The sequence below is a fragment of the Macrobrachium rosenbergii genome, chromosome 3 (assembly GCF_040412425.1).
Source record: "Macrobrachium rosenbergii isolate ZJJX-2024 chromosome 3, ASM4041242v1, whole genome shotgun sequence".
In the NCBI taxonomy this organism is placed as follows: Eukaryota; Metazoa; Arthropoda; class Malacostraca; order Decapoda; family Palaemonidae; genus Macrobrachium; species Macrobrachium rosenbergii.
The window spans coordinates 44,386,477-44,413,976 of record NC_089743.1 but is presented as its reverse complement, the minus strand read 5'-3'; the positions used below and the strand labels follow the sequence as shown (position 1 = coordinate 44,413,976).

The window sequence follows — 27,500 nt, the reverse complement described above, 5'->3', positions numbered from 1 at the left end:
AGGTTCATTAACTCCTCTTGTCTCGGTCAGTGATCTGTGAAGCTAAGCTATCTCTCTAGTTTGAACTCCTAAGACTAACACCAATTTATGGCTAAGAAAAGAAGGTGGGAGACTTGTCAGATGAATGTAAAGAGGGGGGGGGGCGGCCTGGGTAGTGGTGGCTGCTGGAGTAATTTGCCAGAGCAACATACCAGCTATTTGTCGGCTCAAACGTCGTTCAGCTTTCTCTGTCTTCTTTAGGGGCAATGAGGTCATTCGTGTGAAGATACCTCCGATGACTAAAATCACAGTTTAAGACAATTAAGAACTTCCAATCCAGTGACTACGTCATCTAATAATCGATTCGAACCGCTGGCAGTTATATGGAAAAGAAACAATACTAATAATTGCCTTAGCTCGCTATACCTTCAGGCAGGTATTGCGTCGCCGTTAACAGAGAAATGGGAACCATAACCTCTGGTCTGTTCATCAGATATCGTATTTAGCACCATTATGATTGGATTGGAGTAACATTATCTTGAAAGCTTCCTCATTCCTTTCGATGGAAGGATGATGAAGATAGAAGGAATTATCTTGACGAGATTGTCTTCGTTTGTAAGAAGCCTAGGGTCAGCGAATTTCATCGATACTTCTCGTTTATCATCATACACTAACTCTCTCTCTCTCTCTCTCTCTCTCTCTCTCTCTCTCTCTCTCTCTGAAGTGAATGATTTCTTCCCTTTTCTTTCAATGCCTTACCTACTCTCTCTATCTCTCTTCTCTCTCTCTCTCTCTCTCTCAGTTAATGGCTAACAAAACATATAAAATCACATAAAATTCTCAAATACTAGGATACTGGATGCAGACTTTCTTCAGACATAACAACAAAATGCTTTGCTTATAGTCACGAAATGTTGGAACCTTAGAAGGACATGTTTTCCTGAAAATATAAATGCAAAGCTAATTTTTTTTAATCGTCCCTGAAATAGTATATTTCAAATCATGAAAGAATATAAGAAATAAAACTTCGTCATTTGTATAGAAATGTCTCCAAAATTCTCGAAAGACTTTCTCAGTGTGCCAGTTTTTTAATACACTGAAGAAGAGTAAACCGGATATATTTCTCAAAGGTGAATTTGCAATCACGAATGACACCCAGGATTTCAAATGAGTTGCCAGTAGTAAAGTAACACGGCCAATGAAAATTGAGTAAAAATTCCTGATTTCATTGGTCCAAAAAGCTCAGCTGGTTACTTTAGCTTCACGAAAACAGAAATGAGGTATACTGCCTTGAACACATCAACCAAAAGGGCCGCCTCTCTCTTTGGACAGCTAGTGACAGCCATCTGGTTTAAGCAAAGGAAGAACTGTTGAGCATACATCAAAATGTGCGGATATATCCTTGAATATTTTCAAAAGTGTTTTTTTTTTTCACAACCAAATTGCATTCATTTTCACCTGAAGAATAAAGTTTCTGAGCCTGGCTTTTAGTTCGGCGTAATTGTGCCATGCCAAACGGCATCTAAGCCTCTTGTTTCTCCAATGAAACACGTAAATTAAGTTTAAGACTTGTCAAGGAAAATCAAGTCATTACAGATTAAACAAAATTATAATTAAAAACTATTGGCTTTCCAAGATGATAAAGTGAAAGAACGATTCTTTAATTGTCCACTAAATAAAAGAAAACAAAGTGAACTATATAGAGGAAAGGAAGAGGAATCGAAGAAAGTGAAAAGGGACTACGGGCAACAAATGAAATACTTAAAAAGAGGATATAGATAAAGAAAACAACGAAATTTATATGAGAGTTAGGAAATATAACAATGCTTATCTCAGTGACAATAAATGTGCAGATAATATTTATCACCTTCCATAAAAATTTTTTAATCCTTTTTATACATGAATATTTCGCACACAAAACACACACACACATACACACATATATATGTGTGTATATATACATATAAATATATATATATATATATATATATATATATATATATATATATATATATATATATATTGTGTGTTGTGTGGATACATATATATATTAAGCCGTGAATGAAGAGAATTGGAAAAAAAATCAAGCAAAACCAGGAAGTTGGGGAAAACATGCTGGTATGCGAGGCAGCTAGCCTGCCCAGGTAAAATCTTAGGCACAGTGGTACTTGGGTTCCATGTTCTTTTAAGACTTGTGTGGCTCAGTTGGCAGTGGCCTTGCTTTTCAATTGAAAGGCCTAGGTTCGATCCTGATGTAAGTCAAAAATTTATTTCTGTTCCATACAAGATAGTGTTGATTATTTCTATACAAGTATATATATATATATATATATATATATATATATATATATATATATATATATATATATATATTTAAATGGAGCCTCGATGGCACAGTCGGTTACAGCAGCAGCTTTGGACCTCGTAGAGGTCTGTGGCGCAGGTTCAAATCCGCAGCCGACTGATCAGAGAGACGGACACTTTGCTATCTGTGTAGACACCCTGGGATTATGTATGTAATCAACGTATAGGTTTGCTTAAAAAGCAAATGGGTGTTACAGACTAAATACACACACAAAACAAAGCCACTACAACATCTAAAAACATAATAAACATCTCACACATCTCGAACTCTCGACCTACCCGCGCAACAACTTCTCGATGCTGGGAGAAAGGGCGTTGGGTATGGCATGATACATGTAACATACGCTACCGGGGTCTAAGCGATGTCAGGCAGGGCAGCCGATCGAGACTACGGTCTACCCCAAAGGCAAATCAAAAGTCCTTCAAAAGAAGGCATCGTGCTTACCCCATGCAAAATGGGAAAAAAGCATATTAAAAGAAGAAGAAGATATATATATATATATATATATATATATATATATATATATATATATATATATATATATATATATATATATATATATATATATATATATATATATATATATATATATATATATATATATATATATATATATATATATATATATATATATATATATATATATATATATATATATATATATATATATATATATATATATATATATATATATATACACACATATATGTATATATATCTTTCTCTGTATCTTTTCCCACTTCTATGTGGGGTCGATGTTTCTGACAGCTTTCCTCTTCCTGGCTCGGTGAAACACATCGTCCTCTGACAATTGTTGTCTCTCAGATCTTCTTTAACTACATCCATCCCCCTTCGCTCCAGTCTTCCTCTAGCTCTTCCACCGGGCACCTCCATCTGCATCACTCTCCTCCCTACATATGTCTCATCCCTTCTCATCACATGGCCATACCACTGCAGTCTTCTTTCCCGGGCCTTCTTTGATAGTCCTACACCTTTAGTAGTTCCTCTTATTCTTTCATTCTTGATCTTGTCCATTTTTGTCACTCTACACATCCATCTAAGCATTTTCATCTCTACCGCATCCAATTTCTTCTTTTGCATTCTCTTTACCGGCCATGTTTCAGCTCCATACATCAAAGCTGGTCTCACTACTGTCTTATACACTCTTTCTTTAACCTTTAAGTTGATTCTGCAGTCACACAAGACACCCGACATCTTTCTCCAATCTTTCCGTCCAGCCTGCACTCTCGGTGTAATTTCTACACCCAAATTTCCATCACCAGCTACTGTTGGACCTCTACAGCATAAACTAAAATTGATATGGACAAAAACAAAAGTAATTCAGAACAGGTATTTATTTAAGTTTTTCTCTGAGTATTTAATATTTTGTGTGGCCCCCATCTGCCTGTACCACAGCCTGCATTCTTGAGGGGTATGATTTCAGCAAATCTCAAAAAAGCTGAGATCAAACTCCATTTCCCTGAGCACTTTGGTCACCTCTCTTCACAGGTCATCGAGGCTTGGTATACCATCATAGTTCACTGTGAGCGCTTCAACACAATCCTTTAAGATACTACCAATGTTTTCACACACATTAAGGTCAGGGGGGGTACCTGAAAATTCACTTGACGAGAAGAAATCAATACCACTGTTTCGAAGCAGCTCCTGTGTCTGAAGAGCTTTGAAACATGGTGCCTTATCATGCAAAAATGTGACTTCTTCAACAGATAACACATTTTCAGGATTTTTGAGGAAAGGTAATACTCCACCAGTAAGCACAGTTTCTCTGAAGTATTTGCCATTCCATGACTGTCCTTTTTCATTTGGCTGTTTGGCTGTGAAACAGAGAAAAATTCCCAAACATTCAGGAAATTTCACAACTTGGTGATAGAGCACGTCATTGCTGATATCCAACTTTGCAGCCCAAATGATGTCATTTTTATGATTTGGCTTCCTGACTGTGTAAATGAAGAATTCATCTGATGCAGCAACATGGAGAAAGTCAGCTTCATCCCAATCTTTAAGAAATGAACCACAAAATCATGCACGGTCTTCTCTCTGTTGCTGAGTGATGTTGGGTTTGCTGATAACATGAAATGGCTTCATACCAGATTTTTTCAACTCATGATATACAGCACTATAACTTCTCTTCTTTCCCCTTTTTGTTTCTAGTTCAAGCGCCAATTTACGTAAAGTCTTTCTTGGTCTACCCACTGCCTCAGCTGTGATGTCTTTTTACTCCTGAGAAAGGACTTCAAGCCTTCCAAGATTCTCACTCTTTTCACGATGACAGTCATATGGATTTTTGTTCCAGTTTCTTTTAACAAAGGATTCATCTCTTTTAATGTATTTAGCTATTCAAGAACGTGAAATGAAGGATGTGCCAGCATCCCTGCCCTCTCTAAAGGTTATAGCCTGGATTCAGTCAATCCATCTGATTTCCTCCAAGTCGTTAGCCATGGCTGCATCTAACTCCATAACTCAGTCTGAAAATACAAGAAATGTAAAATGAAAAATAGCTTAATAGAAACTTAAAATAATGTACTTGGAGATGGGCTATAGCAGAAAACTTCATGTTCTGTGGAGGGGGTCTCTAATTTCGAAACACCTGATATATATATATATATATATATATATATATATATATATATATATATATATATATATATATATATATATATATATATAAAACAGAAGTAGTTGGCGCAATATTTATACACAGCATATCTCAGGATAGGGTGATAGGAGATAGTCGGTCATCTGTAGGTGGTATATATATATTTATAATATATGTTACATCATCAAGGCTAAATAAAAAATTTACAAATTAAATACATGGAATAAAACTAACGACTTCAAGATCAACATGCTATATATATATACATTAAAACAAGACAGTTCATAAATAGCACCTATATATAAAGGTTGAAGACTATGACTAAAAGATATAGCAGCAAAAAGGAGAGATACAAGAACAGAGAGTGTGTGAGTTCAAAACCTGTTTTATGAATAACGATTCCAAAAAAACTTGGATGACAGTCCAATAAAATAGGGGTATTACATATATTTGAATGATTTCTGATATTAGAAAATTCTGGATTGGACAATCTCAAAACAGTGACTAACACCTTTATGTGAATCTGCTCTGACCCTCAGCAATCGTTTCTCGGCCAAGAGAAGACGGCAAGTATGTTTATATACGACTGACGAAAAAGAAAGCTAAATTTAAAGGGACCCTATTGTAAGTGGATTTTTGGTATTAAAATGACTTGCAACATGTTAAAATGTTTTCTATTGCAGTCTCAGATTACTTCTAAAACGAGGACGTATGGGATAGCTTAGAGTTTCAAGTGGTACTGTACTTATCAGCCAGTGAGATAGTTTCTTATTTACGCATTCTTGAGTGTTTAAATCCAACACTGATGAAACCAATTAGGTAAAATATTACGATTTGCAAGAAAATTATTTCTTTATGATAGAGTCCCAAGAAGAGGTTATTATTTTTAAACTAAATTCAATTTTTACTCTCCTCGGGCTTATACTCTAACCTCTTCTTGGGACTCTTATCATAAAGAAATAATTTTCTTGCACAAATATTTTACTGATAATTGGTTTCATCTTGTTTTCTTTAAACACTGCAAGAATTTCTTAAATAAGAAACTATCTCACTCGGCTGTTATTGTACAGTACCACGGAAGAAACTCTATGGCTATCCCATACGTCCTAGACGATAAATTTAGAAGTAATCTGAAGTCTGCAATAGAAAAACATTTTAACATGTTGCAAGTCATTTTAATACCTTTACAATAGGTCCCTTTAAATTTAAGGGATAGAATTGCCCAATAATGAAAAAGAGTCGTATATAAAAATGCCCCAGATGTAATTTGGGGACTTACGTGGGATCGACTAAACGATTGCTGAGGGTCAGAGCAGATTCACATAAAGGTGTTAGTCACCGTACTGGTTGCAGATTGTCCAATCCAGAATTTTCTAATATCAGAAATCATTCAAATATATGTAATACAAGTATTGATTATTCTGACTCTCTGTTTTCTCAAACAAGTCATCACGAACTGCTAATTTTGGAATCGTTATTCATAAAACAGCTAGTTCCTAAGTTGACAACACACCACCTCTGTTCAGTTGTATCTGGCTTGGAGCCTTTTGCCTTCTTTTCTCTTTTAGTCATTCAGTCTTCAACCTTTTTAGTTCAGAAGGTGCTTTTTATGAACTGTCTTGTTTTAATGTATATTTATATAGCATGTTGAGACTCTCTTGAAGTTTAGTTTTATTCCATGTATTTTAATTTGTAAATTTTCTTTTTAGCCTTGATGAAACAAAGTGTTACGAAACGCGTCAGCAACAAAATACCACCTACAGATGACCGACTATCTCCCTTGTCACTGTCCTGAGATATATATATATATATATATATATACACATAAATATATATATGTATATATACACACATAAATATATATATACATAAATATATATATATATATATATATATATATATATATATATATATTATATATATATAATATATATATATACTCGTATATATATATAAATATGGAAAAGAGAGAGAGAGAGATTCGAGCAAAACCTTGGAATTCAAAAAAACTTACCACCAAAAAGAGGGGGAGGGAGGAAAGAGAAATCAAAACAATTCATCGCTACAAATCTGGCCAAGAGAAGACGGGCCCCCAAAAAGAAAGCTCCTCCTTGTTTTCGCAAGTCATGGCGAATATCTCCGAACGGCAGTCTCATGCAACGAGAAGGTTCTTCGGGGCTTAAAGCAAGCGAGATCATATCTTACGCACAGACTCCCATCCAACACCGCTGCGTAGGCTTTCGTGTTACGATTTGTAAGGGTGCTTCGATGGCCTACATTTTTCCGTCGTTTTGGAATCTCTCTCTCTCTCTCTCTCTCTCTCTCTCTCTCTCTCTCTCTCTCTCTCTCTCTCTCTCTCTTGCCTGATCAATTTGGTTTTTTGTTAGATAAACTATGACTACCAATTTGTAGTTCGTGAATAGGTACATAGGGTGGCCTAAGGGTTGGAAACCCTGTAGGGACCTTGGTGGGTCAATTCGTACTGTACAAGGCCAGGGGAAGGGTAAGGGATGAGGTTTCCAAAATTGAAAAAAGAATAAATATATAAAAATCGGTAAAAAGAAGCCTTTCCTCCTGCTGTTACACATTCGCCACAAGAAACTACTCTTTGCATACATCGTCTCTCTCTCTCTCTCTCTCTCTCTCTCTCTCTCTCTCTCTCTCTCTCTCTCAGTTTTTCCCTAACAAGGGGTGGCTCCCGAGAAAAGACAAGACAACGATTTTTTGCAACCACAACATCATCCTCTTGATACTCTTACATAGAAGTTTAATCAGTAATAATTCGAGGGCCAAAGGGCTAATTCGCCAGCCAGTCACCTCTGTCTTGAGGGGACTCCTGAATTCATTCGATTACGGCCAAACAAGTTAGGAACTGAGTGTCAGAATGAATTAACATGAATAATAGATTAGAATAGCCAAAAGAATAATGCTCTTTTTTAACACCTAAGTGGAAAACCACTTATAATTCACTGGTCGCTTAGTTATATAGTATAATAAAATTTAACAAGTAAAAATGCGTCGAAGTTTCTTCGGCCCAATCGAGTTTTCTGTACAGCCGCTACTGCGCATAATCAAGGACACCGAAAATAAATCTATCTTTCGGTGGTCTCAGTATAATGCTGTTTGAGCCGAGGCCCATGAAACATTAACCACGGCCCGGTGGTGGCCTGTCCTATATCGTTACCAGAAGCACGATTATGGCTAACCTTAACCTTAAATAAAATGAAAACTACTGAGGTTAGAGGGCTGCAATTTGGTATGTATGATGATTGGAGGGTGGATGAGCAACCTACCAATTTGCAGCCCTCTAGTCACAGTAGCTTTTAAGATCTGAGGGCAGACAGAAAAAGTGCAGACGGACAGACAAAGCCGGCACAATAGTTTTCTTTTCAGAAAACTAATAAAACTCTCTGGAGGAAAATCTTGGAATATGCACTGATACAGCTAACAAATGAAAATGCTATTAATTTCAAGTCTGGGTCTATATACGCCTGACCCCATTCTGAACAAGATGTTCCAGTGGAGACTTGAAAGAGACTCTAAGATTATCAGTAGTTCTTGTTAATGTCTCAGCCTCTTTTTGGTTAGTCCTCCACCTGAGTTTAATCCAGGACAGCTCGTATGGACTAATATTGTTTCATTTCTCTTTTTTCTTAGTTGTTATTCTTTTTTTTAGGAAATCGCGTTTTATTTGTAATCATTGTTTCTCTTTTATGTAGCATGACTGAGAAATGCACTCCGTTGCTTCACTTTCCTCATGGCCATAGATTCTGTTTACATTTTATATTATATACACACAGATATATAAATATATATACAGATATAATATATATATATATATATATATATATATATATATATATATACATATATATATATTATATATATATAAATATAAATATATATATATATATACATATATATATATATATTTATATACTGTATATATATATATATATATATATATATATATATATACAAATCAAATACAAGGAGACCATAAAAATAAAAAATGTGGAAAGTAAAGACTATATTTCAGAGACCTAAGTGTCTCTCCTCAGGTAAGTAGTGATTCACTACTTGCCTGAGGAGAGACAGTTTGATCTTTGAAATATGGCCTTTACTTTCCACATTTTTGGCGTTTTAATGGGCTTCTTATATTTAATGGAATTCTGTTTTAATAGAAAATATTTCAGTCATATATATATATACTGTATATATATATACAGTATATATATATATATATATATATATATATATATATATATATATATATATATATATATATTCACAAACACTAGGCTTCAAATATCACTTAATACCCAATTCTCTTTACTTTCGGTGATATCCCAGGGGCAGAGAATTGGATGTTAAACGACTTTTGTAACTTAATTTTTATGAATGTAATAAACGTCATGGTGTATGTGATTAAAATTAACATATACATACATATATATACTGTGTATATATATATATGTGTATGTATGTATATATACACAATTGTGTGTTACTCTCCAAGTCTAGCTAATTCCATTTTAAGTTATGTTTGTCGTTTAATATTTGAGCATAAAAATCACATGCTTGTAAGTGACAAAATTTCATAATTAGCCACAGGTTGCAAACTTACCAATCAGATACTGTGGTGAAGATGGGTTGATATCAGCCCTAAGTATGGAATCTGAATACGACAGGAATACAGGAATGTGTACAGCAGAGTTTATCTCAACTTATTCTCTGGTCAAAATTATTTGTGGCAATTTCGAAGAATTACTCCATCACCAGGTTTAAAATACAAAAGTTACAGCGATTGAGATCAATAATTGTTACTCAGTAAAGACCATTAATATGAAATTAGAATGAATATGTAAGCTGCAAACATTAGCATAAGGCTAATACCGAGCTAACGCCTCGAAGTATAGAAACTGAGTGACCAAGAAGAGCACTCAGTGAACTGAGAAACATCTTTAGTTACAACCAGTAGAAGACTGGCTGTTCAGTGATGAAGCCTGTTATTTTGACAGTTAAAGACTCGAGAATATGAAGAGAGGTTTCATCAGCATCTTTTCTTTGGTTTCAAAATCATTTTAGGTCTAAAGAAAACTTTACTGGATGAGCCAGAAGACCAGATACAATGTTTCCAAGCAAGACGAAAGTATCAAAGGTTCCTGAATACTGGCTGGTTAAACACCTGACCCCCAACATATGTTCTGAAGTTTACAAATAAAGCAGTATGAAGTTAGTCAATAAAGCAGTATGAAGTTAGTCAAGCACAGATTTAAAACTTGCAGGAGAGTAGCTTGAAGGATAAGCAGAGCAATATGGACTGGACTGAAGTGTGTATAAGTATTGTCTGGAGAAGCAGATCATGAATGCACACACAAACACATCTATGTACCTCTGGATTTCAGATTTTACTAACCTTACCTCACCATTAGAGACCTAAGAGTGATACTCTGGGTGGAAAAACCACTTGAACCATTCCTTGGAATATCTCACTTGTTTCTCTTGACCAAAGCAGTGGATAATGCACCTGATGGTAAATCGACTACAGCAGATCACAGCCAGGTTAAAGATGAGTATGCAACTTCATCCCAAAATTACTTCCTGAACACCGTAGTTTAGCCTATTATGAAGGCACAAATCTTTGCATTGCTGGGTTTAGTGACCATGAGAGGGTGGTTGTGATAGGGGATTTATGAAAATGGAGAGCATCTTGAGAAAATGTGCTTGGAAATGTGAGCTAAAGAGTTGATAAATTTTGTGTTATTAAAGAGTAGATGGAGTATCAAGTTGATGGATGAAATGTGAAAGGAGGATTGCTGGAGGTATATCTGATTACTATTTGGTTGAAGCTAAAGTTAAGATAGATGTAAGCTGAAGTTGGTGAAAATGTAGCTGTAAGGGTGAGTAATGCAAATGAGTTTAATTACAGGGAATTGAGAAGTGCATATAGGAAAAGAAATAGAAAGAATATTTGGTTCCTGGATAAAAACCCAAATATTAAGAGAGTATCTGGAGAACGTAAATTTACAGAATTTGGTCACAGATTCAACAGGATAAATGCAACCAAGGTGAACGTTACAGTGGTAAAAGCAAAATCAAGAAGGAGCAATGAAAGTTAATGTGGTTTTATGGAAGAATGGGAATAGTTTATATCTATAGATGTTTGTTAGTAAATATATCAGATGATGGGTACATGAGAGAAGAGATGAACTGCAGAACAAGTGAAGGAAGGAGGGTAGCTGGATAAAAGATAAGAGGAAACCTGGAGTGTCTGTACAAGCCAAGATTGGAATGTATGCAAGGATTTGTTGAGCCAACTCTCATTTATGGAAATAAATGATAGGTCTTGAATACAATGATAGAAAATGGTCTGAAGCTGATGACAGATTACTTGCACCGCATATGTTGCGCAAGAATGAGTGAAATCGTGAGTCATGAGAAGAAATGTTGACTTGGTGTAATTTTAATCATAGATAAAAGGTAAGACGAGAGTGCTTTGAGATGGTTTGGTCATATGGAAAGGAAGGTGAAAGGGTTGCTGAAAAAAGTGGATGGTTCACAAGTGCTAGAAGGGTGAAGGAGAAGATGCCACCCTCTGTTAAAGAAGAGGATTAATGCTGAAAAAAAATGCATAAACTTCACATACGTTGCACATACTACTTACAAATATGAAGTTATAAAGTCATAATGGAAGGAAAGCTTGGATCCTTTGGAAAGATAAAAGATGGACAACTTGCTAATTAATCTAACCTTTTATTTTAAAACCTTATCGAAAGCAGGAACGCCATCACGTGTTCTTACAGAGTGCCTCCATGTTTCTCACACGTGCTATAAACTTCTTTCTATCAGATGTTCCAGAGACTGCACTCTCTTTTACAACCTCTTCTTCCTCATCTTCCCCTTTCTCTTTTTCTTTTTATTTATCTATTTTCTTTTTTTTTTTTTAATCAAAGCGACTGGTTGTGTCTGAGGCGATTGACTACCGCAGCTTGCCTGCGAATTTCACAAGCACTGGAAGAAAGCTTCCGTTTGACCTTTCTTCAAATTTCCTCCAGTAAGGTGGTATTTTGGATTTGCCATGCGGTAGGTGTTACCCAAACATCTTTTGCTTCTTTCATTTCTTATCTGCAATCGTTCTAATTGTTATAATCATTACCATCCTCATCATTATAATGGGTCTTCTTCATGTCTTTATCAATGATGGACTGAGTGATCCTGTTATTGATACAAATTCCTTTGTGTCTGTCATTTTAGTTTTCTTTAGAAGAAAACTATTGAGACGGCTTTGTCTGTCCGTCCGCACTTTTTCTGTCCGCACTCAGATCTTAAAGCCTACTGAGGCTAGAGGGCTACAAATTGGTATGTTGATCATCCACCCTCCAATCATCAAACTTACCAAATTGCAGCCCTCTAGTCTCAGTAGTTTTTATTTTATTTAAGGTTAAAGTTAGACATAATCGTGAGTCTGGCAACGATATAGGACAGGCCACCACCGGACCGTGGTTAAAGTTTCACGGGCCGCGGCTCATGCAGGATTATACCGAGAACACCGGAAGACAGATCTATTTTCGGTGACCTTGATCATACGCTGTAGCGGCTGTACAGACAACTCGATTGTGGCGAAGAAACTTCGGCGCATATTTTACTTGTTTATTGTTGCTAGGAATTCGTTTCGATAGTACAATAAATTTTAGAGCTGGCGTTTCATTCTGTCGTACATGCTGCGTCTTTCTAGACATAACTGATTCTTTAGGATACTTTAGGATGTTTGAAGGAATGCCGAGAGAAATGAAGCGAGGTTAAGGCCACGGTCATCCTCGTCCTGTGTGTTGGACGAAGATCCTAGCCGAAGGATTCGATCGTCAGCGTCCATTACGTAAAATGAGAGGAGTAACTCCTGGACTTGATCTGATCTTGAAGATCTTACAGCCAGCTTCCTCCTCCTCCTCCTCCTCCTCCTCCTCCTCCTCCTCCTCCTCCTCCTCCTCCTCCTCCTCCTCCTCCTCCTCCTCCTTTTTAATCGTTTTGTAACAACATACCACTGCAAATGTCATGGCGATCATCGTCATCTCATTTCGTATAAAGCACTGTTAAAGAAAAAAAAAATTATCTGCATGGGTCGCCGATTTCTTTTCCCAGAAGTTTATCGGGAGAAAAACAAAAAACGTGCGGGAGTTTCGCTTCTTCGTAAAAACTCGCTGCCCCACATACTCTCAGATGGCGTCAACTCGTAGCCACTGCCCACCTTCGGTCCAGAAGAAGAAGAAGAAGAAGAGGAAGAAGAAGAAGAAAACGCAACAATACATTTAGAGAAAGGGTTATTTATTCTTCCAGAGAAATCTTGTCTTGATAATTCACTCCTGTTTTTGATCGAACTTGTACCCAGTAGTGACGGAGACTTTGCTGCACCTTTTTACATTTTGTTATGAAAAGGTTTTTGGTTGGTGTTTTGTTTGTCAGTTTCATTTCGCGGCCTTATTTTTCTCTCGTTTTATCTATGTTTTAGTCAGTGATATGATGTTTCCTTTGTGAAGTTTATTTGGCCCCCTTTCTGTTTTACATTAAGTTGTATATGTATACTTTTACAAATATGATTTATAATGATATATATTGATATATTGTATATATATATGTATATATATATATATATATATATATATATATGTATATATATACATATATATATATGTATGTATGTATACATACATATATACATATGTACAGTATATATATATAATGTATATGTGTGTATACATATAAACGTGTGTGTTTGTGTTCGCATATATATATATATATATATATATATATATATATATATATATATATATATATATATATATATATATATATATATATATATATATATATATATATATATACATATATATAGGGTTGAAATCACCAAGACATACGAAAGGCAAAGCACCGCAAGGAAATAATGAAACAGAAGACATGAATCTTGAATGGTTTCGTCTCATTCAGTTGCAGCAGCAACTTCTAAAAGAATGATACACGGAGGTAAAAATGTATTGCATCAAATCACTGAAGAAAGGGAAAGTTAAGGACATCAAGAAAAGTCACAAGAAGACTTCGTGGCAAGATAAACATAGCAGACAATTGTTTTAAAATGGTGTTATTAATTAATATTTAGCCCACACTAAATTTCCTTCCACCAGATGCCCTGTAAAAAACAATTTCCTTGTATCCGGTTCAGTTAATACTATGACTGGTGTTATTCATGCGTACAAATAATCGATCTGACATGTTTCCTTTTCAAACATTATGTCTTTCATTACGTTCTTTATCTTTGATCATTTCTTATCGGCGTGTTTCTAATTGACTCGAGCGTTTTAACAACATTAACACATAGCGGCTTGACCAGTCTCGACATTCTTATCAAAACAGATACGAAAATGAATCGCTAGAAAGTTTTTGTTTTCAAATTCGTGAGTTTTCGTCAGACCGTAAAGAGTTTTCCCGACTTTATAAAAAGCAATTTCGGCAAAACTGTCTGGAGACCTCAGATTGCCTGCAATTTCACTTATATCGTCGAGCGCTTGATCTGACATTTCGGGGCTACTGACCTGCAACGCCCTTTAAAGCATTTCGGGCAATTTTCCGCCTTATATCTCAGGGCAAAATTTTATGGAGGGTACCAGTTTATTTAGTCTATTTAGAAAGCTGTTTTTACATTCCTTTCTAGTGGCCACGAGCAGAAAATGTCATCCACTTAACGTACCCATAACATATTTCTTGGCAACAAGTTAGATGTATGTATATATGCATATATATATATATATATATATATATATATATATATATATATATATATATATATAATATATATATATATATATATATACATAACTGCTTATAACAAGTTACATGTATATATATATATATATATATATATATATATATATATATATATACAATTTCTTGGCAACAAGTTAGATGTATGTATATATGTATATATATATTATATATATATATATATATATATATATATATATATATATATATGTGTGTGTGTGTGTGTGTGTGTGTATATATACATACATATATATATATATATATATATATATATATATATATATATATATATATATGTATATATATATATATGTATATATGTATATATATATATATGTATATATATATATATATATATATATATATATATATATATATATATATATATATATATATCGCAAACATAAAGCTACAAATTTCGTTTAATATCAAACTCACTCAACCTCGGAACGACCTACACCAATGGGGAATCCATAAATGATAAGTGAACTGTCAACAGGTGGGCTCGAACCGCCGAATGGTTGGGGAATGAGGGGCCTGAACTTATGGCACGTCCTCCTTGATGATAAGTTACTCGGAACCCTTTGTTGCGAAATCGTTTTTCTTCCGTCTTCATAAAAAGAAACAAGTAAAAAATACGCCGAAGTTTCCTCGGCGCAATCGAGTTTTTTGTACAGAGTATAATCAAGGCCACCGAAAATAGATATTTCGGGGTCTCGTTATAATGCTGTATGAGCCGCTGCCCATGAAATTTTAACCACGGGGCGGTGGTGGCCTATCTTACTACACCGTTGCCAGACTCACGATTATGGCGAACTTTAACCTTAAATAAAATAAAAAAAACTGCTGAGGTTAGAGGGCTGCAATTTGGTATGTTTGATGAGTGGATGGTGGATGATCAGCATGCCAATTTGCAGCTCTCTAGCCTTAGTAGTTTTTAAGATCTGAGGGAGCACAGAAAAAGTGCGGACGGATAGAACAATAGCCATATCAATATTTTTCTTTTGCAGAATGCTGAAACCATGTGAGCAAATAAGGAAAATTACCAAAATATTTTTGGAGGTACTCTGAGGACCGCCGGCACGTGTACGTTCATTTTAAGGTCAATGCATGATTCTACCGCACAAATATTGGTATTCCGTCCTACTTATGCCGTACGGGTTTTCTATTCTTTTTTAGAGAGATTCGGGAAACTTCTTCTTGGAAGGTAAACATATTTTAGCTATATACTATATATATATATATATATATATATATATATATATATATATATATATATATATATATATATATATATATATATATTATATATATATGTATATATATATATATATATATATGTATATATATATTTATATATATATATATGTATATATACATATATGTATATATATTGTGTGTATATATATATGCATATAACTTTCCTAATAATCTATTTTGACTTCAATAAAAAGTAATTCACGCAAGGCATCAATGTTAATCAAAAAATTAATAAAAAAAAAAAAATTCCCTCAAACATTTTTATATTACATACCCGTAAAGAGAAACGAAGATTCGTTCCTGAAGCAAAAATATCAAATCTACCAGAACAAATTTGAAAAAAATTCCTGTACATCTACGAAACAAGTTCCTTTCCTATTGACCCAACAGATACGGATGTGAGTACTTGCAGAATTTCTTTGAGAAAAAAAAAATTTAATCAGTAAGAAATGAAAGGGTTTCGAATAATAAAAAAAAATAGATAACCCGCAAACTTTACGAAGTATCGTACCTACGATCAGAAAGTGCCGTATCTCCAAGTAAGTTTCATCCTACGATCACGGAGTAATGTGCTGACTTCACAGACTTCGTCTGCTGACGACGAGATGCGTTCAGCTTTTGACAAGGATTCTTTCGGTAGACGTCATCATCCGGAATTCTGGAAAGTCATGAGATGATCTGCCTACAGTCAACAAATTGTGGATATCATCTTGGATGCCTTATTTTTTTATATTAAAGTTTAATACTCGCAGGCATAGAAATGTTATCGTACCCAAGTGTTCATCGTCATTGTACCGTTATGATTTTTGTATAACGGTACAATGTATGTATATATATATATATATATATATATATATATATATATATATATATATATATATATATATACATATATATATATATACACATATATATATATATATATATATATATATATATATATATATATATATATATATATATATATATATATATATATATATATATATATATATATATATGTATATATGTTCATATATATACACACATATATACTGTATGTATATATATGTAAATATATATATATATACATAGATATGTGAATTTTGGTCACCTGTTTTCTCGCAGCTTTTATATAATAATTACAAATATAAAGCCACTAATATCGTTTGATATTCAATTCACTATACTGCAGGGGAATTTTAATCCCCCCTAGGGTGTAAGTTTTTCCCGAGATACAGCGAATTGTATATTACATCGACATTTGTAGCTTTGTATGTATATATATATATATATATATATATATATATATATATATATATATATATATATATATATATATATATATATATATATATATATATATACTATATATATATATATATATATATATATATATATATATATATATATATATATATATTACACCTGACAAAATCGTCTACTGAGGCTAAACCGGTCGAAACTATTTTTCGTCCCTATGCATCATAGAAAGCTAACCCCATTGCCCAAAACCATCATGAAATTGGGAACTGATCCCTAGGAAATAGGTTTCTTGCCAAAAATTACTTGTATGGTTTTTTTTAGTTTTCTGTAAAAGAAAACTGTTGTGCCGGCTCTGTCTGTCCGTCCGCACTTTATTCTGTCCGCACTTTTTTCTGTCCGCACTTTTTCTGTCCGCACTTTGATCTTAAAAACTACTGAGGCTAGAGGGCTGCAAATTGGTATGCGGATCATCCACCCCCCAAACATCAAACACCCCAATTGTAGCCCTCTAGCCTCAGTAGATTTTATTTTATTTAAGGTTAAAGTTAGCCATAATCGTGCTTCTGGCAACGATATAGGATAGGCCACCACCGGGGCTCATACATCATTATACTGAGACCACCGAAGGATAGCTCTATTTTCGGTGTCCTTGATTGTACGCTATAGCGGCTGTACAGAAAACTCGATTGCGCCGAAGAAACTTCGGCGCATATTTTACTTGCTTCACCTCTTTTGGTCCCGTTACCCTTGAGTCAAGTATTCTGTTAACCTATTTAGCTAATAATTTAATCTGCTTTACTCATATACGCATGAATGATATTCACTGTTTATAAGTTATTCAAAAAAGGACTTTAGAAACAGATTTCGTGTGCATCTCAAAAATTAATTCGCTGGTTATATTTATCGAAGTGAATTATGGTAACGACAATTAAGCAAAAACGACACACTAGTAATTCCCCTGTGAGATTACTCTTGAAGGGGCACCCATCCAGTCGCATTCATAAGTACAAGAAAGAAGAAAGAGGAATATGCATTAATTAAAGCGTCCACGGGGCGAGAGTGAAAATCCGGTAACGGAAAATCATGCAGCAAAACACCAAACAATCGAATAATGGGAGCGAACAGATTCGCCAGCAAACACACGAACGCCTTTATTGACGTGACTGGATCTGCTAAAAGAAAAGCAAACGCCGCTTGTTTTGCGTCCTGAATTTACCGAGGTATGAAAAGACCTACTTTATGATTCTCAACTTGTCTAGTCAGATCCTGATTCATACGGAAACTTATGCTGCCCTAAAATGGAACACCGCAGTATCTGCAAAAATACAAAACTGAGAAAAATGGTAGATACTGCAGTTTTCCCTTGCCTTGCTACTGATTTTGCAGGTACTGTGCAAATGGGACTCCCTAAATAAAGCATTGAAGTATCACTCTGAAACTGCAGTAACTTGTGTATTGGTGCTTCACGAACCCAATAGATTGCTTATCTCAATTCCGAAAATTTTGCAGATACTGCAGTTTTCCATTTTAGGGCAGTATGGACTTTTTGCTTTTTCATAAATAGGAGACGCCAAATTAAAATCTGAATTCTCTTTTCCAAAACTCAGGGTCAGCTAATCTGAAAGTTTTTAAAAACATGGAGGAGAAAAATTTTCTTTTTATTTTTGGATGGTGACTGGAAAAAACTGTGGGTTATTCATCGCATTCATTGTAGTTGGTAGGTATTGCTGGAGTGAATTAGAAAGAAGAGAATATGTAAGAAACTTGTTTCTAAATAGTTGCTCATAAGAACCAGTGGAAAAGAGAAATTAGTGAGGAAATGAGTTCTTTCTATTTTTTTTTTTTTTTTTAGGTTAGGTGTTAGTGCAGAGTAGAAGGATAGACAAGCTGACAGAATGCAATAGAACAAGAAGAGTGGATTATTAATAAGAGTGATTATTAATAAGAGGAGAGGAATGAATACAGGTATATCTGATTATTAGTATTAGCAAAGAGAGTGCACGGAGGTATATCTGATTATCAGCACAAGGAATAGATGGAGATTCATCTGATTACTAGCAAGAGGAGTGGATGGAGATATATCTGATTATTAGCAGAAGGAGTGGATGGAGTATATCTGATTATTGCCAAAAGGAGTGAATGGAGATATAGCTGATTATTAACAAAAGGAGTGGATGGAGTATATCTCATTATTCCCAAAAGTGAATGGAGAGATATCTGATTATAACAAAAGGAGTGGATGGAGGTATATCTGAGTATCAGCAAAAGGAATGGATGGAGATGTATCTGATTATCAGCACAAGGAGTAGATGGAGATACATCTGATTACTAGCCAAATGAGTGGATGGAGATATAATTGATTATTAGCAAAAGGAGTGGATGCAAGTACATCTGATTACTAGCCAAAGGAATGGGTGGATGTACATCTGGTTACTATCCAAATAAGTGGATGGAGATATGTATCTTTATTAGCAAAAGGAGCGGATGGAGGTATATCTGATTATCAGCAAAAGGAGTGGAATGAGGTATATCTGATTATCAGCAAAAGGAGTGGATGTAGGTTTACTTATTTATTAGCAAAAGGAGTGGATGGAGGTATATTTGATTTTTAGCAAAGGAGTGGATGGAGGTATATCTGTTTATTCCCAATAGGAGTGTATGAAAGTATATTTGATTGTTAGCAAAAGTGTATCTGATTATTATCAAAAGGAGTGGACTGAGGCCAAAGTTAAAGTAGCTAGACACTTTGACCTGAGAGGCAGGATTGAAATTGCGCCTGTGAAAGTAACTAAGTCAAATGAGCCAGATTAGAGAGAATTAAGAACAGGATACAAGGACAAGGAAAGAATAAACTGAATAACGGCTAGGGTTAAGGACCCTGAATTGAAAGAGACAAACAAAAATCAAGAATAGGATCAAAGAATCATCATGGAATGACTGAGGGTATAGGAGGGTAGGGGAAGCAATAAAAACAGTCTGCAATGGGATGCTGGTATTGGAGGTATAATGAAGAAATAAAGGCTAGTGTTTGAAATGCAGTTAATGAAAAATTAACTAGGGAAACGTGATAAGTTATCGCAGGAACATGTTAAGGAAAAGACGTGTATGTCAGTAATATAAGGGCAAAGTTGATACCAACTCTGCTGTACATATGCTCATCGAATGTAGGCTGTCATCAGGGGACGTGGGCGGATATCAGTTCTAAGTACAAAACCTTGCATTCAATGGGCATAAGTTAGGCAGAGTCGGTATCAACTTATACCTCTTTTGAAAGCACAGTAGTAAAAATACTTGTCACTGAAGTTGGAGGTTTTCACAGTCGGGAGTTCGAATCTCCCAAGTGACGGATCATTTATCAATTATAATTCCCCTCAGTGTTATTTCCAAGGTAGAACGAATTGGGTATTAAACTTTTGTTGCTTATTAGTGAATATGAAAAACGTGAATATGAAGAATGTCACTGTGATGACAATTTATGTATTATACATATATATACATACACACATACTAGATGACCAACCCAGCACTGCCCGGGAAAACTCTGACTTACAGTCGACATATAGGGGGGAGGGAAAAGGAAAAGGGTTGGGGAGGGAGGAGGGGGAGGAGGTTGGTATAGGGAAGGGAGAGGGGAGGGGAGGGGAGAGGGAGAGGGGTTTGTGTCGACGGTCCAACTGGCAGTTCTACTTTTTTCATGAGAAGGTTCACCCTTTGAACAGTCATGGGTGAACTGACAGGTATTACAGTGCTGTCTGTTCCTTTTATCCAGGTATTACTGTGCTGTCTGTCACCTTTAACTAGGTATTACTGTGGTGACTGCTAATTTGTCCAACCAAGTATTACTGCAGTGACAGTCCCTTTTTCCAGGTATTTCTATGCTGTCCGTCACCTTTAACTAGGTATTACTGTGATAACTGTCCCTTTTATCCAGAAATTACTGTGATGACTGTCCCTTTTATCCAGGTATTACTGTGGTGACTGTCCCTTTTATCCAGGTATTGCTGTGGTGACTCCCTTTTATCCAGGTATTACTGTGGTGACTTTCCTTTTATCCAGGTATTACTGTGATGTCAGACACCCTTAACCAGGTATTACTGTGCTGTCTGTCCCTTTTATCCAGTTATTACTATGCTGCCCGTCACTTATAACCAGGTATTACTGTGCTGTCTGTCCTTTTTATCCAGGTATTACTGTGGTAACTGTCCCTTTTATCCAGGTATTACTATGCCGTCTGTCCCCTTTAAACTGGTATTACTGTGCTGTCTGACCCCTTTAACCAGGTATTACTGTACTGTCTGTCCCCTTTCACTAGGTATTACTGTGGTGACTGTCCCTTTTATCCAGGCATTACTGTGGTGACTGTTCCTGTTATCCAAATACTACTATGCCGTCTGTCCCCTTTAACCAGGCATTACTGTGATAACTGTTCCCTTTAACCTGGTATTGCTGTACTGTCTGTCCCTTTTGTCCAAGTATCACTGTGGTGACTGTCCTTTTATCCAGGTATTACTATGCTGTCTGTCCCCTTTAACCAGGTATTACTGTAATGTCTGTCCCCTTTGACCAGGTATTACTGTACTGTCTGTCACTTTTATCCAAGTACTACTGTGGTGACTGTCCCTTTTATCCAGATATTACTGTGGTGACTGTCCCTTTTATCTAGGTAATACTGTGCTGTCTGTCACCTTTAACCAGGTATTTCTGTGCTGTCTGTCCGTTTTATCCAGGTATTACTGTGGTGACTGCCCTTTTTACCCAGATACTGCTGTGGTGACTGCCTCTTTCATCCAGATATTACTGTGCTCTCTGTCCCTTGTATCCAGGTATTACTGTGGTGACTGAAAAGCATTTTCAATAATATATTTCTATATGTTCTCCAGTGCATGAAATGAGGTATGATAAACCGGTAGAGTTTATTTACCACATAAGTTGCAAGGGGAAGGGGGAAGAGAGATGGGGGAAGGGGAAGGGGAAGGGGAAGGGGGCGGTGGGTCGGTTTTGAAACCTACCTGATTATCTAAATTGGGTCAAATGATGGCCAAGTGCCAAATTTTCTCTAGATCAATCAAGCGGTTCAGATGTCTACAGTGCACAAATATACAAACAAACTTACATACAAACATTCACTTTTATAATTATATAAGATTTATAGAATACATATATATATATATATATATATATATATATATATATATATATATATATATATATATATATATATATATATATATATATGTATATATATATATATATATATATATATATATATATATATATATATATATATATATATATATATTCATGATATTGCCTTTTAATATGTATATATATGATTCCATAGTTTTGGTATATTTACTATTCTAGTTATAATGTGTTCTGTGTAGTAATAATAATTGTTGAAATATCGTATGTAGTGTAATGTCAGATCTCAAAAGAGTTAATGATTTAGATAAATTAACAGCGTAATTTAGAATTAATAACATAGTATGTGATTGCGCATTTTGTCTCCCAGCAACATGTGTTCTGTACTCATGATTTCGTATGTCGTGTTTTGGTTCAGTTGTCATTGTGAAAGATAATGCATTAACAAGTGATGGAATGGCAATCAAGTTGTGTAAGGTTTTGTCTCATATGAGAAAAAGATGAGACAAATGATTTCGCAATGTTTCATGTACTGTTCTGAAAACCAACTTTGGTTCTTTGTCTCGTTTTGAAATCGTACCATTTGTGGCTGCCAGCTGCCGTCCGTTTTGGTTGTATTGAGATTTTGTAAAGAGCTTCCTCCCACATGATATTCTGCTCGAATCGTGTATGCCTTTGTGAGAGTAAATGCACATATCTCAATTGATTACGTCATGTTTTGTAAGGTTGCATTGCTCTGATTATGTATTGTTCTGACATCGTCTGATTGTTTCATTTCTAACTGGAATCCAAAAATTTGTTCATTCTGATTTTAGAGACCATTTGTGTGATTCCCTCTCTCTCTCTCTCTTTCTTCAAAAGATAGAAATTACTAACATAAAATATTTGTGTGGTCACTGGTATTAATCTTAGCTTTTGAGATCTGAATGTAGGAAAAGTGTGTAACGGCGCCTAACAAAAAAATTTTGTGAATCGCAAGCAGCTGCATTTCAGGTAATTTTGCAAAAGTTTTCACAAGCTTGTGTAAGGTAAAGTGAATTCACTTATTATTACCATGGTATAATAAGGTATATTGAGAAATTTTTGCATAGTGAAATTATTTTGGTAAATTTTTTGTGTGTTTTTGTGTGTTCTTATGTTTGCAATCTCTTGATTTTTCACATTTTGTATATTGGTGATTTAACATTTATTTACTTAGCATTTTAAATATTTCTTGGTAATTTAAAATCGCATACTTGATTTAATTTCCATTTACTAAGATTTTCTTTTCAAATCTTGTGTAATTCTTGATAGTTTAAATTTTGCTTTATTGATTTAATTTTTGATAACTTAACCTTTGTAATTTAACTCAAGAATTAATCAAATTGTGTTGTTTTCAAATAATAGTAATTTTTTCGGATTGTGAATTCTAATTATAAATTTCGAATTTGAAAATAAATTTTTGTATTTAATATAAAAAAAAGTGTTTCGTTTATTGACCACCAGTGAATAGGATTATTTGTGTGCATAATGCAAAGTGATAAAGACGTTTTGTTCCTTTGGTTTTGCTGAAGTGAATTAAGACCAGGGAAACAGTTCAAGTTGTTTGATAGAGTGATGCCCTTTTGCTCTAATATATTTCTTGTTTAATTGTTGATACCTCACACTTGTTTTGATCAGCTTAGTTTGATTTTTCTACGTGATTAATAAGCTTTTTAAGGGATCACTGTTGCCTTTAGAGTACTCAGTCGTAATTTTTATTGTTATGAGAATTCAGGTATCTGGCTGAAGTGAGGTAAATTTTTGAATTCTGTGATTAGTTGTGTAATATCCAGATACTTGGAACACTTCGTGACAATATATACATAAATAAGTATGTGTATTATATATATACAGTTTAGATACATACAATATATATATATATATATATATATATATATATATATATATATATATATATGTATATATATATATATATATATATATATATATATATATATATATATATATATATATATGTATATATGTGTTATGCGTGTGTATGTGTGTGTGTGGGTCTGTGTGCGCGTTTACGAGCAGACACAAAGACGGAAGGTAAGGGCTTATATTCTTTTGGACACCTGCCAGTAATCTCCGTAAGGAGAAAGCTCCAAGGCCGTCTTCACCCATGTATGAAATATGTGACCTAGATTTATAATCCGTTATATTAATACCATGTTGGTAAAAGGCCTCCTCTTTTTAGACATGGGAAGGGAAGTAGAGAATTAGTGTTGAACTCTCACAAAAATTCTCTCGAGGGGTCATTTTTTTCATTAGCAAGTTTATTTATGGCCTCATGTTTAATTTTGTGTCTTAATTTCTTGGCCTTTCTTGGTATTTCCTAATTTTCTGAGTTGTCATCAAGCTTTTATTGTTGATTAATGGGAAGCATAGGGATGTATTCTCTTGAAAATTAATCATTACATGTTTTGTGTCTTCAATGTTCTAATCGCCAATAGTTCCTACTAATGACCTTGTACAACTCTTTTTCATGATAGGTTTTTTCTATATTTTATCAGATAAAACAACCAATGGAGGTCAGAAAGAATTTTGACTACATTCTGCATATTATTGGAAAAAATCTTCATGTATTATTTACCAACACAATCAGTGAACGTGCTTTTACAGCTGTGTGTTTACCGCTAATTACTCATTCCAAATGACCAAGAAAGGGATAATTTTTTTCTGGGAAATATAGAGAAACATGCTTATGGAATATTTTTCGACAATAATAATAATAATAATAATAATAATAATAATAATAATAATAATAATAATAATAATAATAATAATAATATTATTATTATTATTATTATTATTATTATTATTATTATTATTATTATAATTATTATTATTATTATTATTATTATTATTATTATTATTATTATTATTATTATTATTATTATTATTATTATTATTATTATTATTATTATTATTATTATTATTTAACGCTAATATGTTTCTTATCTACAGACGACTGTTTCGTCATAAAGTAATCAGAACAATATCTTTAGTGACAACATATTTCTTTTGTATATTTTGAATTACTTTCTACGTTTACTCTGTGGGAGCCAGCAGCCCGCTTATCATTATCTGTTACTGTTCCTTTCCTTCCACAGCTATGCTCTGGAATTCTCTATTTGTGTCTGTGTTCACAAACTCATAAACCTTCTTCCTTCAAGAGGCAGAGAAGTCTATCGCTTCCCACGTGGTTAAAGAATAGAATACTTCCTTCTGTTTCATTTTTGTCTTGCATTGTTCAGGCCTGGGATAGAAAAGGGTATTAGTAGGCCAGTACTCTCGTAAAAAATACTTTGTTTAATTAGGTATATAGCATTATGGGTCGCTGATCATGATTACGACTCCATAATTGCAATAAACTGCAATATATTGCAATCTGGTTGCAATCAAGTTTCCATTATGTAATAAAATTCCACAATTATATAAGTAAATTGTACTGAAAGGCAAAAGATAACGACAAAGACTTTCGGCCACCTCAACGGTGTTCCACGTTGTTTTATCTTTTGCATATTAATACAGTTTATTTATATATTTATGGATTTCTATTACATAACCGTTTATCAGGATATAGTGAATTTCTCAGCAAGTAAAGTTTTGTAAGCCTGTAAAGAGAAACTTGACTTGAAAAGTTAATTGGGACATGCTCTATGAACATACCCACGGTGGCCTTATGAGGGCCACCATCTTCACCACCTCCAACGTTTGCTACTCCAGGTCACTTAGTTTTTGGGCTGCCAAAAGTGATATATCATGAAAAACCATCGTCAGTATTTTTCCTTTCATTTCCTTATTCTTGAGTTCTTGGTCTATTCTCTTAAGAGAATAAATAGAGGAAGAGAGAGGAAAAAGTTCCCGAACGCGATTCTGATTTATGGTCTGAAAGTCAACCCGGATATGGTCACGAAAACTGAATGATTATTCCTTATTTACCTACTGAAAGACAATTACACTTACAACAGAGAGAGGATAAAGAAAATAGTTAAAGGTCCTATGAATAATACAAAATTTTCTTCGCCTTATTTGTTTTTTTACAGAACTGCAAGAGAAGTAGGTATTGTTGCCTCGTGATCAAAAAAAAAGAAAAAAAGGAAAGCCTTGCCTGAATGCAAATGGCGGGGAAGTGGCTTTCCTTGTTGCTAAGGTTATATGGTATGTTTGCTTCTCTCTCTCTCTCTCTCTCTCTCTCTCTCTCTCTCTCTCTCTCTGAAGAACGACTTCATCTCTGCGTTTGTCCAGACGATTATTTTTGTATAAAATCTGTTTTATGTTGAAAGGACAATATAAACAGAGATATCTTTCTTGCTATGATTCTCCTTTCATTAATTTTATATCTACTTTTTTTATACCTTTTGCCGCTTTTTTCTCTTCTGTCTTGATTGAAAATCTATGAACTGATGCATTGACCAAGACGCCTTAAATTTTAGACACTAATAATATACTGGCTGTGACAGCATGATATATCTAAAACCACAATATCAGAAATTCCTGAGAAAACCAGTAAATGATGACGAACTCAGAGTGGTTTAAGTTTTATAAAAACCCAAATAATCGCTTGAGCGTCACGCGCATTCATCGGTTTTTTTATAAGAACCGAAATTATTTTATGTTTTCTTTCATATAATCAGCTCGGTTTGGAGAATATTTCTTTATAGTTTCCTTGAAGATAACATCACCTTATGTGTTTAATGCCTTCCTTAATTAAATACTTCATTTCTTCTTGTGATTTCACTAAACCAGTAATTAATGTTGCCAAGAGGTGTTGAAGTATACACCTACGAAGATTTGTTATCAAAAGGTGTTTAATGTCGTAAGGGAGACAAGAATAACTTAAAAAAGACGTATAGGAGTTAAGCAAACAAAAATTAAAAAACATTTCTAATGACGAACATTTCTAGTTGGGTCGAAGTGAAACACACACACACAAAAAAATTTGTAACCCTGCCAACGTCCTTGGGGCGTAGTCCTCCACCGGGACCTAGAAACCCTGACAATCCTAGATTAGTATTCGCAAGAATTCTAGGTTAGAACCCCCCGAAC

At 34.5% G+C, this 27,500-nt stretch overlaps 1 long non-coding RNA gene across 2 annotated transcripts in view; it reads right to left on the bottom strand.

Moving 5' to 3' along the window:
- LOC136854914 (uncharacterized) overlaps window positions 1-27,500 on the bottom strand; it is a 71,304-nt gene that overhangs the window by 18,421 nt on the left and 25,383 nt on the right. The window contains exon 6 of one of the 2 annotated variants that reach the window (XR_010857832.1): window positions 16,549-16,695. The exons of the other annotated variant lie outside the window; for it this stretch is intronic. This is a non-coding gene — a long non-coding RNA (uncharacterized lncRNA). The remainder of the gene's footprint in view (window positions 1-16,548; window positions 16,696-27,500) is intronic. 2 annotated transcript variants of the gene reach the window in all.